Here is an 18,930-nt window from a genome sequence, read left to right as displayed (position 1 = left end):
CATATAAATAAGTACCTACTTAAAAATACGTAATTGTGTTGGAATACAAAAATTGCAAAATAAAATGATATATAAATTATAGGTATTAGAACATATTGATAACGTGGGGAACAAGCATATAATGAATATTCATCCAAGTATTCAACAAGTCTATTACATTTTATTAAAAAAAACGCAAAATGAAAGTTATCGATTTTCTGTCTAAGTGGGAGTTGCGACCTAAGTAGGTGTCTGAACAGGTCCAGGTAGTCTAGGTGGGCGCCAGTGGCGAAGCCAGGATTTACGGAGGGGAGGGCCGAAATTCTAAAGAGTGCAAGGTTCAACTGAAGTGGTTGCTTTCACATTGGAGAGTGCAAAATTTTGAATCAATATTCATAACAGCAAACCATCTCTTCACCAAAGCAGTTGTAAGAGGTAATATTAAAGCCATGTAAGAAGCTTAAATTAGTTAGGATTAGATTCTAAAAAAACGTTAAGCGCTAGTCAGGCAGCGGACTGGAGCCTGCAGCTAAGCTCCTAAGCGAGATTTAGGTAGGAGCCTAGATGGATTTAAATGAATTTCTTTTATTGTAAAATAAGCATTAAACAATATATACATTGTTTTTTTTTAAAATTAATACAATATTTATAGATAATGTGAGAGTTTAAAATACATATGTTGAGGTATTCAAAAGAGGGAAAATACATACAAAAATGATAATAAAAAATAAAAAATAAAATAAAAAAGAGAAAGAAATTGATTAACAAACCAAAACAAAGGTGCGGTCAGAATAGAAAAAAAAGGAGGGGGAAATGGGAAAACAAAGTGGGGCAGAAAGGACCGAAGGAGAAAGGTGTGTCAGTACAATCAGTACTAACTTTTAAGAGAGAAAAATGTAAACAAATGTGTCAGTACAATTAGTTTTAACTTTTAAGAGAGAAAAATATAAAAAAAGGGTCAGCATTGCCAAACGACACCGTTTGGTATAGGGAATATCAAACACACCTTCATCTTCTTCGCAAGTTCCGTCGGTCTGCAACTACATTTTTTTTCAGATTTCCTTCTCCAAAATCTAATAAAAAAGAGGAAAAAAACAAATCCATCTTTGTTGCGTAGCAGCAGAAACCAAATCACCGGAGCGGAAATTCTCATTTTCGACGAGAGCAGAGGGGCTGAACTAGCTCTCCTAGGCATGTTTTCCGGCGAAGGGAGGGGCGGCCGCTACTCCTCGTCCTCACGTAGCTTCGCCACTGGGCACCTAGACGGGTTCAAGCGGTCTAGGCGGGCTAGGTGGATGTTTATATGGTCTAGGCGCCTCACTACTAGAAAATCTAATTTTGCCAACGAATTTTGAGCCCACAAAATTTATTTTGTCGGTCAAAAAGTTTTTACCCGACAAATTTTTGGGTTTGTCCACTAAATACGTGCGCCAGGGTTAAGGTTTTGGCAAGGACATCTCCCAACGACCAAAGGTTAGAGCCAACAAAATATTTTGTCGGCGAAGAAGTTGTTAGCTGACAAACTTGATTTGTGTTGGGTAAGAATTTGGTGGGAGTTTTCCCGCCTTCTTGAAAATTACTATTTTTAAGTCGCGCGTTTTCTTTAATTAAGCGGGCAACAAAAAGAATATTTTGCCGTTTAGAATTTTTTTGAACAATTGCCGATTAGAATTAAAATTGCTAATCTTCAAATTCCTAAACCTAATTAATTAAAAAATTAGTGCCGGGATAACACTCTTCTATCACGCTGCTCCTTCTCTCTCGTTTCTCACATATCTGTTGCCACCTCTTCTCTCTCGCTCTGTCGTCTTGAATCTGCGCTCCTATTCTAGATCATCTGGTTAAACACGAAAACCCCAAATCTCCACAAATACCGAGTTGTTTCTCTCGCAGCCCCCTCCTTCAGCTTCGATCCGCTCCGGCTCTCTCTCCTTCGGCCCGTCTGTTCAATTCCTCATCACAAACCCGCAACGCACCAAGTGTATAGCGGTTTAGTTATTTTCTTTTTATTTAATATAATTTTTAATTAACTAGATGCCATTTTGTGTGATATTGGTTTGATATTGATTTCCATTCCATTTAGATTTTGGGGTTGCCTTGAATGATTTCTTGTTTTATGTTTTAATATTTCACTTGGGTTTAAATTGTCTTAGAAGCAACGAGATTTTTATGTGCATGGTCAATGTTTGGTTCTTGTAATTGTTTAATTTGGGTATGTTTGAAAGATTTTTATGGTGCAGGGTCAATGCTTGGTTCTTGTAATTTTTCAAATGTACCAGTTGAAGGGAATTGAATAGGTTGTCAAACAGGGTTAGAAAATGGCTTCATATTTTTTATTTGCTCGTGTTTGTTAGCACTGATGTTAATGGTACTTTTCATTTAGTGATGTATGTGCTTTCTAAAGTGAGTTAGAGCTAAGAAACCTACCATGGGCAAAGAAACCTTCCAATGTTGTCCAAGAAGCAAGTCTTTTTGGCAACTTGCTTCACATTCAGCAGGTAACCATGTAGATATTACTATGCTAGTATCATTTGGTTCTGAACAGTGGTAGTGGTTTAAATTTATTGTATGTTGCATTTTAGGATCTTGTCCTGAAGTGCAATTGGACTTGGATTCAATTTCAACACAGAAAATGCGAGACTTGCACATGGAGTTCTTATGCTGAAAACAGTTGTTGTATGGCATCGGTCATCTCTTAATCTTAATTATGTTACATTGACACTACATGTTTTATTGAAAGAATCCTTTTTGTTAGATTTCTCATGTTTGTGTAAACTCAAATAAAGCTCTGTAGTTTGTGGTTTAATCAAATGTTTGAATACCTCGATTGGATGAAAATAACTAAGTACTTTAGTCAGCTATTACATAAGAGACTAAAAGCGAACCTCTCAGTACTTGAGGGCTACTAATTAATCCCAGATTTGAACTGCTACTAATTATTATTGTGTAACTTATTGTACCTTCTTCATTCATTTTGATTTGCATTTTATTAAGGGACTAAAGAAAACCTCTCAATTGGCAGGTGGTTTGAAATGTTCATTACAAGGTTGGATGAACCATTGTCCTGGCCTCTAAGAATCTATGTATGGTGAACTTCCGATGCTTAATCAAACTTACTTTATGCTTGATAATAATATGATGTTAAGTTTTCATTTTTTATTGTACTACTATGGTGTTATTGCCGCTCCCATTTTCTACTATGGTGCTATATCGTCCAAGGTTTAAGGTCGCAATTGATGCTCTTCAGTAAGCCACCTCTTGCCTGATGAAAAATGCTCACATTTATGATATTGCTAACATTAAACAAGAAATATATAATTGCACTCGTAATATAAACTTTTTAAATGTTTGAGTTTGCATATGTCATTAGTAGAAAAAATAGTTTGCGCGACGAACAATATTTCGTAGCACAAGACGTACTTGCAGGACGGAAAAAATGTTTCGTCGCAGAAAATAGACAAGCTAGGAAAAAAAAATTTGCGCAGTCAGCAAGAAAACACACGGTAATTTTTTTTTTGGTGCGAAAAACTTGCGTGACGAATAGGGGACAATTTAGCGACCAAGGGTTCGTCATGCAAGTTCCTGTCAGTTTAGACTATTCACTACAGGTGAATCGAAGTCAATACCGCATTTAATACAGATGTTTGCGCGACAAAGTCTTCGTCACGCAAAGGCCCTAACCTTCCTATAAATATGCGCTTCTGTTGTCCTTATTCTTCACAATTTTGTTCTTCTTATTCTTCAAGAACATATGGAGGATAAAAATAAGGATTAGAGTGTGCCCGCCGTCAACCCGAATGATTTGAGGCAACATTTTGAGTTCGCACATGCAATTGCTATCGCCATGGGGAATAATTGTTCCATTGTTGAGTGGTGTTCTTGGAATGATGTGCTCGAGAATGTGAAGAAGGCTATGATGGATGAACTATTATTAGTAAGTATATTGTTGATGGATTAATAATTAAGTTTGTGAAATTTTTAGTTATATGTTGGAATTAATTATATGCATATATGTCTAACAGTGTAAGTATACTCTTGATGATGATACGAACTAATAGTTGATGAAGTTGATGGAGGAATGTACCAGCACCATCGAAATAGTAGTTTTAAATTTATGTTTTGTATGATAATATTTAAATTTAAGGTTTTTTTTATAAGTTATGTATTTGGATTAATTATGTTTTAATTCCTGTTTGGTTTTTTTTTTATTGAGGCCTAATGTAATCACCTTATCCTCGGTTTGTATGTGTTTTCAATCTTCAATGAATATCGTACTTATGCTCAAAATAATTGTATGGATTAAGGCATTAATTATTTATAGAATAAATATTTAAGGTATTAATTATTTATGGAATAAATATTTAAAGTATTAATTATTTTTAGAATAAATATTTAAGGTATTAAATATTTTTAGAAAAATATTTAACTGAATATTTGTTTGTAATTATACAGTTTACGTAAACATAGTTATATATGGTTACGTAAACTTTATAATTATAATCATTCCATTCGTCGTTAAATATATTGTGGGACACCATGTTCGCCACGTAAGATTACTTTGCGTGATGAATAACAGATGTTTGTCACACAATGCAGGGTCAGATTGTGTTCAAACCTTCCCATTTATTGTGCATTTATGCATTTTGCGTGACGAACATGTAGCTTTGTGCGAGCAAAGGTATCCTAGTGCTATATAAACACAGTTTCAGAACCCTAGTTTAAAAAAAAAAATTGTTTAAAAAAGAATGGCCGATTCTGGTGAAGGTTCTGGCAAAAAGAAACTGGTAGTGCTATCAGAGAGGTATCAAAGGAAGCAAGTGTTGTACTTTGAAGGCAAAAATATGGCTAAGGCATATGCCAAATTTTGGTACGACATTGAGAATTTGGTGCAGAGGGATTGTTCTGCTAAGTTTGAGTCTTGAAAAAAGGTCCCTGAGGAGTTGAAAAAGTTCATGCTGATGGAGTTATCGGTAAGTTTGTAGTAAATAATGAACAATTATTTTTGTTAAAACATAATATTTTTAAATTACTAATTTATTGTTATTGATATTAATGTAGGTTCATTAGGATGTTGATGAAACCGAAGAGAAACAACGGATTTATGTGGATGGGTTTTTCAAGCAAAGTTTCCGACAGTGGAAGGTTGATGTGTTGCGCACGAGGGAGGATTGAAGTTGAGGAGGGTTGCTTTTTTTTTTTTTAAATAAGATTTTGTGGACTTTATGTGACAATCCGTCCTTAATTTTAAGTTTGATAAACTTTAAGTTAGTGATTTTACGAAAATGCCCTTAAGGCAAAGATTTTGACTTGCGTTGACCATCGGTTAGAGAGACGTATGACTCATTCTTTTAGCGCATTTGTGTAGTACTTAATGTTACGAACGTGTGGGCACAAGTGAAATTGAATTTGGAGCAAAAACGGGAATATTATGGAATTCAAAATGTAATGGTATCTTGGTAAGTTCACAAATGGAGATATTTCTCCACTTTAGACCACTACATGACTGACACGTGGCACCACCCCATTTCTGGTGCCCTTTGTCTTTTCCCTCCCGTGGTCTCTCATTTGAGAACCTTCTTATCTCTCTCTCCCTCATTATCTTCTTCTTTTTTGTAAACAGAGATGCCAAAAATACAGGCCAAGAACCACCGCATTAACCCATTCTCCCCCATTTTCCTGAGTTCCCTATCCCTGGATCTCTCCCTCTCTTTTAACTCTCATTGCCCTCACCTCTCATTTCAAACTCACTCTCTCTTTGGATTAGTCACCACCGAGACACCACCACACATGACAGCTTCCATACATACAAGACCCAGACCTTTACACCACCATGCTACCATCATCACACCTTTATCAACTTAACTCCAAGTTTGGGTTATGAGAATTGTCCCTTAGAGCTCAAAAGGAATTCAGCTTTAAAAGTTAAGATTCTGGCGACTTCAATGAAACCCGACCAAGGTAGGCATTAGGATCTCTCTCTCCCTTATTATTTTTCATTTCTAGTGAACGATCTCAGGGCTTAGACTTGTTTTGGATAGGGTTTAGAAGCTGCGGGGACAAAGGGAGGACTTCCCCAGAAATTTTGGAAGCTTGGACCGTGACTATTTAGCCCATTTTAGAGGATTTTTCCTGCCATCTCGGTAATGGTTGGTCCTCGAAATTGGTAAAGCCTTGTTCACTACATTTCTAGCTTCAAGTTAGTTTTTGAATCATTGAGTTTGGTTAAGTAGTGAACTAGAAATTAGCCTTCAAATTTGGGTTGAAATATTTTAGATTCTGGAAATTTTGGCCGTGACCATTTGGCCATCTTTAGGCCATTTTTCTGGCCAACGCCGACATAAACTCGACTTCAATTTGGTATGGACTTATTCTCTACATATATATCTTTAATATGGCTCTTGAATCATCGAATTTGATTGAGAATCGAGCTAGAAATTAGCTCTAAACGTTGGGACAAAATTTCCCAGATTCTGGAAAACTTGGACCCGTGGCCATTTGGCCACTTTCAAACCATTTTCCTGGTCAACTCCGGCCATTATTTGATTTCAAACTGGTACAAACATGTTTCCCACATTTCTAACTTCTAGTTGACTTTTGAATCATTGAATTTGGTTGAAAATTAAGCTTGAAATGAGCTCCTAAAGTTAAGGGAAAAACATGAAATAATGGTTTTGTTTCTAGGTGAAATGCATTGCAAGCATCTTTGAAGCCGTAAGGCGGGTTCGACCCAACGTCATGTTCTGTGAGTGGGTTTTTTTTGGTTTTCTATATATATACGTATATATGCTTTACATTTTCTAGAAATTGTTTTAAATGGATTTACGTTTTTTTTAAATGCCATATCAATTGCATTACATTTTAGCATATGCGTTAGTATAGATACGCATATTATTGCATGACGTTGCAGATGCCCAGGTAAGCTTCAGGTGAGTTTATATTGATGACAGTGATTGCAGTGGGTATGGTTATGTTTAGATGCATTTAGTACTTGTTATCCCGCACCCCGGTGTTAGTGCTTCGCCCGAGGCCAGGGCCTAGCCTTCATGTGATCGTTCACCTCCCGCACCACACGCTCACCTTGGATCCAAGGTAGGTACCAGCCTATTGTACAGACCACATTAGGTGGTTCCGACTTGTAGGTGACTTGCGATACTTCGCACAGCCTTCACGTGATCGTAGCACTTGAGTGTATCTATTTATACCCAGCCTGTCGTACAGACCACATTAGGTGGTTCCGACTCATGGGCATGAATTGGTAGATGAGCTATAGGCTCAGTCGTACATGTCACGTTAGGTGACTCCAGCTGACATATCATTTTATATTGATTTATTTCACCTGACTTACTTATTTCATTGTTAAGATACTTGACATGGCATATACTTAGTTTTCACTACTTTCGAGCATCATTTCTATATACGTATGTATTATTATTTTCGGGAAACTATACGGGTTTACGGAGAGGGGTTATTATGTTTATAAAGATAAATATGTTTTCACATTTTTTTTTTTGCCCACTCACCCTTGTTTTTCGCCCCTCCAGGTTTTAGCTGTTGAAAGTTCTTATCGACGAGGATTCTTGGTGAATCTCAGTATAGGTGGCTACCTCTGAGGGTATGATCCTTACCCGCACTACTGTACTATATTTATGCTCTGACGTTGCGTGTGAAATGAGTTTATTCCCGCTCATGGCGCACTCTTGTCTTTAGACATTATTAGGTTTAAATTTATTCACATTTTCCACATCACTATACTTTATGGCTTCGTCACCTTCCAAGTGTTGGCCAGCACAACTCGATTCGGAGTCCTAGTGGACATTCCGGGTCGGCATGTGTCAATTTGGTATCAGAGCATAAGTTGGGTAGTATTGCATTCATCACACGCGTGATGTAAGCATTCTCGTTACTTGAGCCTAAATGTTGAATTTTGCCACCTCGTCGACTACGGAAAATGTATTAGCTTTTCTTAAGTTTTGGGTGATTTATATGACTTATCGACATTCTATAACATCGCTTTGGTGACTGCCTCTAAACTTTAATGAAGATTTTCCCTGCTAAGGCAAGATGTAGATTTGAGACAAGTTGATGGCCTTGAGGCAGAGCTACCATATCGATGGTTGTGCATCATGGGGGATTTACCTACCAATTTTACTGCCATCTAATCATTTTTACCAACCTTTCCGAGTTATGAAACTAGAAATGGTTTTGATTCCTTGGCAGTACCTGTTAATATACCATCTATTTGAATTCCTACGAAGTTGACTTCGTAAAGATTCCAAAATTTGTCTTGAACGACAACTTGGTGCTAAGTGGTAGCACTTGACAGGAGAACATTTGGGGAACAGCCACTTTTGGTCCCCAATTGCACTAATCTCTTCAAACGCTTTAAGGATCATTCCGGATCTTCAGGATGAAGATCGACTTACGTTTAAGCTGTCCTAAAGTAGATCATTAACAAATTCCTTTTCCAGCCTTAGGACGTACCAACGAATACTAGTTTCCCAAATTTCTTTTGGTGCTATACTCGTTAATTTGATGAGCATAGGCACATGAGTATGAATTGTTATATCTATGGTCAATAGAATTCCTCGAAGTAGTAAGTATTTTTCTCTTATAGTTACTGAAACCACTTTACAGGACCAATTCCTTACCAATTATCTTAAACTAGCCACTTGAGTGGGTTATAACCTATAATCCGTCTATAGTAGCGCTACTAATTGACGATATTGTTTGATATCTTGGAACTTGTAACCAATATTTAAGTGGTATGATTTCTGATACCGGACAAATGCTAGTATCTGGGAGTATGTTTAGACCCAAATTTACACCATCGGCTCGTGTAATCAAGGCTATTGAGTAAGTATAGTTCTCAACCGTCGTATGAAAAGTGAAGATAATTTTGCTATTATTGAAAGATATATTGTGGTTTTAATCATGGCACTATCTTTTAATATATTTTAGCCCTTCTCTGCATGGGATAATATTATATAACCAGTAGAAGAATTGCAATTCATTTGCAATTCTTTAAGTCAGCACATGCATATATGTGGAAGGTTGGGAGACTATTTCCCATGTAATTATGTACCACAAGTTTGTGATTATTATCTCCACAAAGCAACCAACCATAGCGGTGTAAGTGGATTGGTGGTTATTTTGATGGGCATTATTTGATCAAATCCAAGCATGCAGGTTATCTTAGGATTTGATGTGATAAGGCTGAGCACAAGGATTGAATTGGGTTACATTTTTGACTAAGTTCAGAGTCTTATGAATAGTAAGGCTTATCTGACGCAATCAGTGGAAGAGTTCTAATACATGGCAAAAGTCTATCAACCAACGCGCATATGTCCCTATAAATACAGAGGCAGTGGCAATGGAAGAAGCTCTCTCCAATTCAACACACAAATTGCCCTGCGCAAACTCTAACAATCTTGAGATTTTTATTTTCTTTTTCCGCCAACACATCTTCAATTTGGATAAACAGCACTGTGAAGGCAACCAGTGATATCTTCAGTTTGGATAAACAACATTATCACCATAGAACCAATCGATCGCGGAACACCTTCAGTTTTGATAAACAACAATGCGTCAAGGCCGACTGGCTATCTATCTAAGTCCTAGTTGAGAGAAACTTTCGGGTCATTATTGGCAGAGGTCATCTCATTAGCCTTTTCAGCGAGGTGAGGTGTTACAGTATACTAGGGCTCGGCACATTGAACGCCGAGTTGTTTTATGATTGGATACTCATAAGTAAGCTTTAGAGTTAGGCATTCTGATGGCCGAACCACATTTACCATCAAGACATCTATCTGTTTTGAGTATTTATGCCCCTATACTCTGTTGTCGATTCGACGTGTTTATACCCTTACAAATATAATCACTGTGATTGAATCCAGCGCCGACGATTTGTGAACTTCACAAAATTAGCAACCATGTCTTCAAGCTATAGAACCCAAAGGCCGGGACGTGTTCCTTCCTCGGCCGCAGTCTCAAGATCGAGAAGTCAATCGCGCGCTCAACACAACATCAACGCATTTTACTCCTCGGCCGAGCTCAGCTGACGAGTTGGCACGCTTCGCATCAACCGAATGACGTAGTTAGCTCATTAGTTACTTAGCCTGTGCGCCACGTAGTCTTGGTAGTTTTTAGGGTCAACAGAGTGATACCTCTATGTTAGAACGCTGGTTCACATTTTCAGGGTAGCGAACAATATAAAAATATTGTATATGCATTAATTAGCGGTACGACTGATAGACTGATTAACAGTGACTACTTAAGCCGAAGAAACTAAATCATGGGAAGTGAGGAGCAAGTTTTGTATTAGAAAAGTAAACTCATAGTTGTTTATACCTTATCACCTATCTAGGTAAACAAAATCTCTCCGACTAGTCACCTTTTCGATCATTTCTACAGGTGGACATAAGAATCAAAGTATGAGTTAATTCCTCATTGTTAGAGTGAACTGAGTATCGAGAAAGCTGTGAAGACCTATTAGCATGTGGCGTAGTGGAACACAGTAGTGTGTTATATTTCGAGGACGTATATCTTTGGCGTCAAACCTCAAACTTTACCTGAGATACCACCAAACGGTGAAATGAAGTACACCAATCTTCCTTGTATCTTTTGAACAAATCCTACACATTGAAGGAACTTAGTTACTAAAGCTTACCGATTAGGGGATTACCCAACCAAACATTTTACCTAGGGAACCCTAAACCTATCAGTGAAGGCAAAATGCCAAACTTTAGGATCGTACCTAGATTTTAGCAACTCAATCGGGTAATGATTAAAATCGTTAACCCATACTTTGAATTGTTGGCCTTTTTCGATAAACTTTTTTAGCCTTAGTTTTCTTCCATAGCCTAACTAATTCATAGTAATCTTACAGACGACTTTCTCACCTATACCAGTTACGAGATTAAATTCCCTAAATACCAACAATTAACTTATTACCACGTTTCGCAAAGGTTAGCTTGGTACTTCTTGGGAGACGTGATCTAAACAGATGATCCTTTTGTCAAGTTCCAAAAAGCTGGTAGCGGAAGAAAGTTGAAATTCTCACAAAATATTGTGAATTTCGAGATATCTTTGATTTTGTCAATTTTATCGACAATTTGTTAACCATCTTTCAGCCATAGTGTTTTTCCTCACTTATTGATCGAAGAAAGTTAGTCCAGTTATGATGTTGAATATGAGTAAAGTCTCTGACAACCGAAGTGTTGTCTCACCTTACCCTTGTTTTACACCTTTCGATGACATTGATCATTTTGGGGATCCATGGTGACATGTTCGTTGGATGATCTGACTGTGCAAAGGCAGCATGATGGAGTATCGTTTATATTTTCCAACTGTTAGAACCGTTTGAAATGAGTCATCATACATAGGACCTAGAGTCAACAATTATAATTTTCACTCAGAAACTGGATGACACTTCTCTGTGGAGAAAAGTGTCTAGAACCTTTACCAACTTTAGACTTCTCACATACACTTTCTGTTCGGAAGAGCTAAAGTTCTGACAGCGACAATGGAAGAACTAAACCAAATCCTATGATTGCACTATCGTGTACCACCCCGATTGTGCAAAAATATGTATCTATCCCTGAACATCATTAACTTGTTCTATCCCAGTTGGAGTTCACGAGCATTGAATTAACATTATTTTTGAATCATTAAGAAATTGTTCGAGTGGTTATAATCACTTCTTTTATCCTAATGCAAATAGGGAATATCAGCATAAACTCCCAGTACAAGGTATTTCGTACATGTGGAAATTATTATGATGTTTCGGTAATTATCGACCGATTTGACAAGTCAGCTCACTTTTGTTTGTCTCGAAGAACTGCATTTAGATCACTTGGTAAAATGCCTCATTTTTTAATTTATCGGATTTTCTAACAATTCGATCAGTATATACTCTGATTGTGATGCTATATTCACCTTTTGGTGCTGAAGAGCAGTCTAGTTAATCTTGGGTACGTGTCTACCCTACTACACTTTGTATTATTCTTGAAGTAGACAAACCGTCTAAAGGAATTGCTCGGATATTGAAATCTAGTGGTCTTCAGACACCCAACAAATACTCCATTGAACGAATCTTTACTATTAATGATTGAATACTTAGGAAACTATGGTTGTAGTGAGATGTTATGCATTCAATCCAGTTATCTTGTACTTTAGACTTGAAAGACTTGTTTTGACCTCGGATACTTGAGTGCTTTTGTAGCCTCTTGGCATAGTCTTTCACCAAATTCGAGAGAAACTCAATATGAATCTGCTCCCTATAGCGTTGTGAACAACGGTATTCGACTACATGGTGTGTGTATCACTACTGCATCTCACTATGACACGTATTTCACTTCCACGCCTTGGGAAATTTTCTTGAAGGCTATGAGTGTTAAGATTTTGTCCAGTATTATATTTCACCCTCAGACTAACGATCAGTTTGAATACACTATCCGGACCTTAGAGGACATATTACTTTTGTATGTTTTATAGTTTTAGCCGGCTAGGTATCTTTGCTTATGTTGTGTACGACGATAGTTATTATTCTGGTTTGGCTATATTCTTATTTGAGTCGTGGTATCAAGATTTTTTTATGCACGGCACATGATTGACAGGTAAGTATTACGAACATGTATTGGAATAATTGAGATTACAATCTAGAAAACTGTGTGCTAGTTGCGTTGTTACCTGTAAGGGCAGTGCTTGAGCGCAATTAAGGTGCTAGTCAGATGATTCATGTATACCTTCCAATGAGGGGCAAGATGGTATTATTGCACCCTCGGGAATTTGTTACTCGCTTATCGAGATAACAGTGAGTTATCGGTATTGCGAGCTGTAGATCGTAATAACAATAACTTATTCGTTGGGTTCGTTAAGCAAGTAGATAGGTAGGCTCGTTCACGTTAGTATACTTACTTAATTAGTTACTTATTGTTTGGGCTTAACCCAAAGTTACTACGAGTACGTGACTCAATGAGTGCGCAAGTGAAAATATTCTATTTTCAGTTTTATTTTTAGAATAATTACTTTAACTTTACATTGTTATATATGTGTATTTTGGCAGGATGTTACTATACATATATACGTATTCTCGATGTTATGTTTTTATAAAAGTATTATGTTTTAGTATTGCACTGAAGGAGGAATCACAGCACTCCGATTGCGACGGAATGGCATTCTCTTTTATGCAACCGCTCTAGCTTGATTTCTTCCTTATATATATACTTTCTCCCCACTTTTTGGAGTTTTATGTATGGCAAGTGATTTCAAATTTCGAGGATGAATTTTTTTAAGGTGGGTAGATTGTGACAAACCGTCCCTAATTTTAAGTTTGGTAAACTTTAAGTTAATGATTTTACGAAAATGCCCTTGAGGCAAAGATTTTGACTTTCGTTGACCATCAGCTCTTTTAGCGTATTTGTGTAGTACTTGATGATACGAACTCGTGGGCACAAGTGGAATTGAATTTGGAGCAAAAACGGGGATATTATGGAATTCGAAATGTAATGGTATCTTGGTAAGTTCACAAATGGAGATATTTCTCCACTTTGGACCACTACATGACTGACACGTGGCACCACCCCATTTCTAGTGCCCTTTGTCTTTTCCCTCCCGTGGTCTCTCCTTTGAGAACCCTCTTATCTCTCTCTCCCTCATTATCTTCTTCTTCTCTGTAAACAGAGAGGCAAAAAATACAGGCCGGAACCACCGTATCAACCCATTCTGCCTCATTTTCCTGAGTTCCTTATCCCTTGGAGGAGTAGTGGAGGACTTGTAAGATTTGGATGTTTTGGAAGTTTGAGCTCTAGTCTTTTTGTTTGTGGAGGGTTGCCCATAGAAATGGTATGGAAAGTTGAGCTTAAGGTCGCTTTTTAGGCTCAAACTGTGAAGATTCTACTACTGTTGCCCTTGTCTACCGTGTTGCCCAAGTCTCCACCATAAACTTAACCTCGCCCTCCGAGTCTTTAAGCAACTTAGAGACATCTCCGCCATCTCCAATGCCTTGCCTCGCTGCTTTAGCCTTAGCTTCTTGAAGGACAAAAGCTTCCCCAGCCTTCTCATCTAGCCCAACATCCACCCATTCGGTGTTGCCTTAGGCTGCAAGTATGAAAAAACCAAGGAAAGGATTAGAAGAGGGTAGATTATAAAAATAACATAAAATACAGGTTAGGAGAGTAAAAGCTACCCATTAGAAGAAGTTGGTTCTTCTGATGAATCATCTCCTTCCAATTCTTAATCTCACCCGAGCTGGGGTAGGATTTAATTGAGAGTTGCCCAAAGAGGCAGTCACGGGCTTCACGCAAATCCCCTACATACTTCTTGGTCCACTTTGCGTCCCACCAAGAAAAGAAAGAAGAGGTGCATTCAAAGTTCAGAGCCATGGGCTTTCGTGCAATCCTGCTCATGTCTTCCAAACTGCATCGAGCAGCCCGAAAGGTGGTTGCTAGTGGAGAACAAAGACGATATGAGGTGCCACAATGAACGGAGTCGAAAAAGGGTATAGGGATGACTTGTCTAAACCCCAATTATCTAGCGCAGAAGTTGGGGTGGTAAACCTCTAGCCCGCGCTCGTAGCAATCATTATGGACTCACCATGCCAGATCCCTTGACTAGATGCAGCTAATAAATTTTTCTTTGCAGAAGAGGATGGCATCTTCTCCAAAGGCATCTTGAAAAAGCTTGGTCTTAGAACCAAGGATATCTCCTAAGCACTGAAGCTCCCCACTCCAGGTATGCCCGAGTCTTGCAGACTCTGAAAAAATAAAGCTAGGAAAATATGGAGTGATTGGTAGGTGAAGCCTCAGCAAGAATTCGGGCAGGAGCAACACCTTCTAGGAATTCTAGATTTGGTGCTTGAAGTTCAGGAAAAAACCACTACAACCATAACTAAACCATCTAGGTTGGTCCGTTGAGGTTGGTTTCAAATGGTTCACTCTTGGTTATTTCATACAGAAGGTGATAGATATGAGCGAGGAGAAATGGGCTCATGGCCACGTCATCGAAGTTGTTCAGAGATTCCACCAAATGGATCCACTCAACTTTTACTCATTTGGATTTGTTGGGGAAGACATGCTTGTTGAGCCAGTATAGTAGAAAATACATATGCTCATGATCTCTGTTAGCATTGGAGGATGTCGGGCCAAAAGTATTCTTGACAAAAGGGATGAAACCCATGAAAGAAGTCTCGTTACTCATGAAAATAGAAGAGTTGTACTCTAGTTGGGTTATAGGATTAGAGGTGCCCGAGCTCTCAGTAATTAGGCGAGAAAAAGAAGACCAGTCATAGGTGACATTCATAACTCTGCCCGAGGGCCTTCACCCGAATACTTAAGCCATGTCAAGAATGGTCGGGGACATGAGGCCCATCCTGAAGTCAAAGGTGTTGGTGCCCGAATTCCAGAAGAGGATAACTGTGGTTAGCAGTTCAGGCTTGGCAATCACAATAGTCTTAGATAACATAATTTGCTTGTACATGCCATTGTTCATCCATTTCTCCTTAAAAATAGGCTCGAGCTCATTTACCCACTGCACCCAAGCTTCATCATTCATCAAGGGAAATCCTCGTCGATGTGTAGATCATTTAGAGGAAGAGATGCCAGCTTCAACTGAAAATAGGTTTAGGGTGAATCAATTCACCTTGGGCATGTTGTTTTCCACGGCAATAGAAACCTGAGAAGTCCATGCAGGCCCCAAAGAGTGCACTCATCCTTCTTCAAAGAAAAGTAAGGTTTGAAAGCCAGCCCAAGGACGATGAAGGTCGTTGAGCAAACGGCGCATGGTGGTAATACCTTCACCAGATTCATAGGAGGATTGAGGTTGGGTAACTTTGGGTTCCATTGGATGATTTTGAGAAGAAGATGGGGTGAAAGTTAAGAATATGGAGTGTGAACGGAGAGAATAAGAGAATCTAGGAAGTTATGGAAATTCAGAGGTTAGAGATTGCTAAAGTATTTGGCTGAAAGGTTTACGTGAAGATTATATAGTAAACGGTTAGTTAACGTTGGAAATCATGGGTTAGTGCAACGGTTTAGTTAACAACGGCTGTCTTAAAAGGTGCAAGTCTCGACTGAAAGCATGCGACGGTTGTTTAATCATCATTTGCATACATAACAATGATTAAATGGGGCATTATTTGGGTTAATATTTGAATATTGGGCTTAAATAGAGGAAAACCAAGGATGCCAACTAAAGGGGAAACTTGCCCGAAGCCTAGCATCGAGCCCAGAGCAAGTTAAAGCCTTCTCAGCCAAAATAAAAGCCACGTGTCTACGGGTGAAGTGACAAGTGATGAGGACTAACCTTTTATCTTCTAAAGAACACTCTCCAGTGGCATCACAAGTAAAAAGTTGATGACTTACTACCCTCCATGTGGTTGCGGGCACGAGCAAAAGCTACAGCAGTCGGGCCAAATTGTTTATAAAAGAAAGAAGAGACAATAGGGACAAGGATACTCAACCGATCAAACAAACAAACATACAAACTTTGCTCTCAAGCCAAATTTGCACCCAAAAGCTAAAATCAGCCCAGATTCAATCCTTTTAGCTGTAGTTATTTAGAAAAGCTATCTCTTGTCTAGTTTAAAAGCTCTGTTATTTCCCTCAGTGGTGTAGTATCGATTCCCTTGTGTAAACTTGTTTACCATCCATCCCTCTTTAGTATTCAAACCTTGTAAATTCAAAGATAAGTGACTGCAAGAGGTTCAACCTTACCAGATAAGGTGAAATCTTGCCCGAAGCTCTTTATTTGTTTTCTAAATTAGTAAATCTATTACTTAATACGTTCTCCAGCATGTATTCAAGTTATTTCCACTTGTTTTTTTTTCTATTTTAAGAGTTCCCTTTGCATTTGGATCTGGTTAGTTTGACGAATATGTTTTCAATAAATGTAATCTGGAACCAAACAAGTAACTTAAGGAGCTCTCAACTCCCTTCATTCAAACATATAAGACCATTAACTAAAAGTCCTAGTTTACAAGGCAAGAAGAAGAACTTAATGTGGACTTAACCCATCCACGACAATCTTTTGATAACAAGAAGTTTAAAGTAACTTGGGGCGCAAGTAATCGACTTAAAACACACTTGTTCTACATTTGCTATATTGAGATAGCAGTGACACGCCTAGCACTTAGTTAGTTTTGAGTGTGAGCCTCAAGGCCTGCACCTAAGGCCCCACAAAGGCACCTTTCAGAACTAACTTTGTCTTATTCTTGTAGCACATCAACAAGCAAGAGCCCAACTACACATCCAAAGTGCCAATCCCATGGGGAGCTGTGCTGAGGTCCGATGAGCCTTCTCCAGAAGAATCTTTGCCCGAACACCTCCTACCCTGCCACTACGCCAATATGTCGCACCAACCTGGCTATGATGCCATTTTCGGTGGATAATCATCCCATCTTTCTCTTTACATATTTTGTTGACATTATTCAATTTTGTTTATGTTTGTATATGCGGTTTGTACATTTCATCCCACCTAGCATTTAAATTGATGCAGGCGGCGGAGAGGAAGTTCTGAAGTGAGGGGTTCTTTAAATTTAACTTTTACATTGAAGGATGGAAGGTGCTAAGGATTACCGCGTGCGTTTGTTTTACAATTTTCCGAGTATTTTTGTTTCTTTGTTTTACAATTTTCCGAGTATTTTTGTTTCTAAATTTTGTTTGATACATGTAGCATTGGGTTTTGAAAAATTAAACAAAATAATAGAGCGAACTCAGACAAGAATGATGTTTAAATAGAAAAATTTGTTGCAGTTCTAATTAGGTTAGGAATGTGATCATGTAAATTTTATTATATCTTTGGTTATTCTTGTGAAATTCTATTATATTTTATACTTTAGATATTATCCTATTAAAATTGTAATTATATTGGGATAAGGAATTTATCTTACCTTTAGTGGCATAAGGAATTTACTTTTCCTACTATTATAAATAAAGACACAATAACATGAGAAATCATACCTCTGAATTCACCCAATGCTCTTTATGTTTGCCGCACCCTCTTTCTCCATAAGCCCTACAATACGCTTTTAGCACGCTCGACGTTACGCTAAAGAGAGTTTGTTCAGCTTCAATCATGGAATTATTACGTTTTAATCATTCTTTTAATGATTAACTTATTATTTTATTAAATTAATCTACATGAATTTGATTCAATTTTATTTATTTTTTGTTTTGAACGTGATACAACGCATTGGAGATGAAATTTCGGCTTTTTGAGAAGGATCTTCTACAAATTCAAATGCTCAATTTGTTTTTTGCCGATCAAGGTCTCCTAAAATCCATGTTTGATATTTTCAACGACCATGATGCATCCCCTTTTACTCCCCCTCCACACCATTGTTAAAAAAGAAGGGCAAAAACTTTGTAAAAGATATGGTTTCGTCCCTTACCTACAGTCACTCCGGTGTCATTTTCTTTAATTTCCCAAATAAGCACATTGAAAATGCTCGACCAACAAAACAATAAAGCACCTTGAAAATGCAAAGCCACTGCAGTATATAAGCCAAACTATTAGGTACGCAAAGGCACATGTGATGATCTACTCTTTCTCCGAAGTCCACCAAACCAACATCTTCATATAAACAGCTTATAACCCTCATACATTCTCTGCTTCCTACTTTTTCATGGCTGGCCTTCAATACTTCTTCTTTCCCACTGACTTCCTCTACCCTCGTACTACTCCTCAGTTGAGGAACTTAGACGAAGCTACTGTTCTTCCCCTCCAAACCACCAAAACAGATCATGTAGCCAGCGAGCTCGAACAGCTCAAGATTCAATACCGTGGAGTTCAAGTAGTCAAGATTGCAAAATCTCCTCCTCCCATATGAAAGGATTTTCCTGGTCCGATCACCCCTTCTGTTCCACAAGGGCAGTCTTTGTGAATGCTGATACTGTTAGGGTCTGTGAAGCTTGTGAAGATCAAGATCATGAACTTCAGGATTGAATTATTTACGGG

At 38.1% G+C, this 18,930-nt stretch overlaps 1 long non-coding RNA gene across 2 annotated transcripts; it reads left to right on the top strand.

Moving 5' to 3' along the window:
- The first annotated feature begins 5,572 nt into the window (after positions 1-5,572).
- Positions 5,573-17,811, top strand: LOC103454556 (uncharacterized). 2 transcript variants are annotated; one of them, XR_011575463.1, is made up of 6 exons: positions 5,573-5,937; positions 6,018-6,142; positions 6,661-6,721; positions 7,521-7,591; positions 17,192-17,354; positions 17,470-17,811. It is a non-coding gene; the product is annotated as an uncharacterized lncRNA (long non-coding RNA). The 2 variants fall into 2 exon arrangements; XR_001792096.3 differs by lacking the exon at positions 7,521-7,591.
- The last annotated feature ends 1,119 nt before the right edge of the window (positions 17,812-18,930 follow it).

The sequence above is a fragment of the Malus domestica genome, chromosome 14, assembly GCF_042453785.1.
Source record: "Malus domestica chromosome 14, GDT2T_hap1".
In the NCBI taxonomy this organism is placed as follows: domain Eukaryota; kingdom Viridiplantae; phylum Streptophyta; class Magnoliopsida; order Rosales; family Rosaceae; genus Malus; species Malus domestica.
The sequence above is the reverse complement of the archived record's forward strand: the minus strand, read 5'-3'. Positions and strand labels throughout refer to the sequence as shown.